Source organism: Lactuca saligna, chromosome 5 (assembly GCF_052625555.1).
Source record: "Lactuca saligna cultivar CGN05327 chromosome 5, ASM5262555v1, whole genome shotgun sequence".
Classification (NCBI taxonomy): domain Eukaryota; kingdom Viridiplantae; phylum Streptophyta; class Magnoliopsida; order Asterales; family Asteraceae; genus Lactuca; species Lactuca saligna.
Window position 1 is genome coordinate 73,117,324 of NC_136421.1, and position 1,433 is coordinate 73,118,756.

General features: G+C 37.2%; 1 pseudogene; it reads left to right on the top strand.

Moving 5' to 3' along the window:
- Nucleotides 1-437: 437 nt before the first annotated feature.
- LOC145045425 (receptor-like protein kinase HERK 1 pseudogene) lies at nt 438-1,043 on the top strand (annotated as a pseudogene).
- The last annotated feature ends 390 nt before the right edge of the window (nt 1,044-1,433 follow it).

Here is a 1,433-nt window from a genome sequence, read left to right on the forward strand (position 1 = left end):
TAACTCTCTCTCTTTCCCTCCTCCTGCATAGATACATGCCAGAGGTTTGGATTTTTCTTTTTTCTTCTTAATAAAATTTGCGGGTTAAAAAAAAAAAACCTTGATAATAATTAACCAAGGTTGGTAAGGGCGTAAGGCACGTGCTAGTTCTAATATAACGGCAACTTGTCATTATTAAATAAAGGCATCAGTTATTGTCATTATTAAATAAATCATCAGTTATATAAGGAAAGAGAGGTCGATTAAGATCTTAAGTTTTACTAAGTGCATGCAAGCTGTCAATTCATTATTTTAATTAGAAATAAACAATCAATTAGGTAAGGAGAGAGTTGACTTGTCATTTGTCTGCAGCAGCAGACGCAATATCTTCAAGCACATCAACTATTATTCTTCAAAGGTTTTACTCTTGTTTCCTAATTTGATCTATCATCAAAAAGATGCCGCTTCTAAAAGGGTTCGAAAACCTTAGAATGCAATTGGATTCTATAAAATCAACAACCAACACATTTGCAAAAGATAATCAGATCGGCGGAGGAGGATTTGGACCGGTGTTCAAGGGAGAACTCCTTTCCAAAGAGAAGACGATGATCACAGTGGCTGTAAAACGTTTAAATCGTGAGTTTGGCCAAGGAGACCCTGAGTTTTTCAAGGAGATCATTATGCTTTCAGCTTACAAACATGAAAATATAATATCCCTCTTAGGGTATTGTGATGAGGAAGAAGAGAAGATCCTAATCTACGAATATGCATCAAAGCAAAGTCTCGACAGACATCTCCGCAGCAAGGAGTTAACGTGGGTCAAACGCCTTCAAATATGCATCGGGTCTGCCCGCGGTCTAGCATACCTTCATGATCCCGCTGGGGGGCATCAAAGACTATTGCATCGCGATATTAAAAGTTCCAACATTTTATTAGATGAAAACTGGAACGCAAAGATCGCGGATTTCGGTCTATCCAAAATGGGTCCAGCCAACCAGCAAATCTCATTTTATATCATCCATAACATCAGTGTTGTAGGGACGCTTGGGTATACAGATCCGTAGTATATGGAGAGTGGGATACTAACAAAGCAGTCGGACGTCTACTCCTTTGGTGTAGTTTTGTTTGAAGTTTTGTGTGGGAGGTTGTGTATTACTATAGGTCTAAATCTTTTACTAATATGGTACGAAGATATCACAGACGGAACAGGCTAAATGAAATGGTTTGGTCTCACACGAAAGATGAAATTCATCCCAGTTCTCTTAAGTGCTTTTCAACAATTGCCTATCAGTGTTTGAATGGAGAATACGATACACGTCCAATCATGAAGAAGATTGTAAGAGAACTTGAAACTAGCCTTGAATATCAAGTGCGATGCCTTTCCCCTTTAAATTAATTAATATATAATCGTTTTATTTTATTTTTCATTATAAATTCAAAAACATTAATAGGAG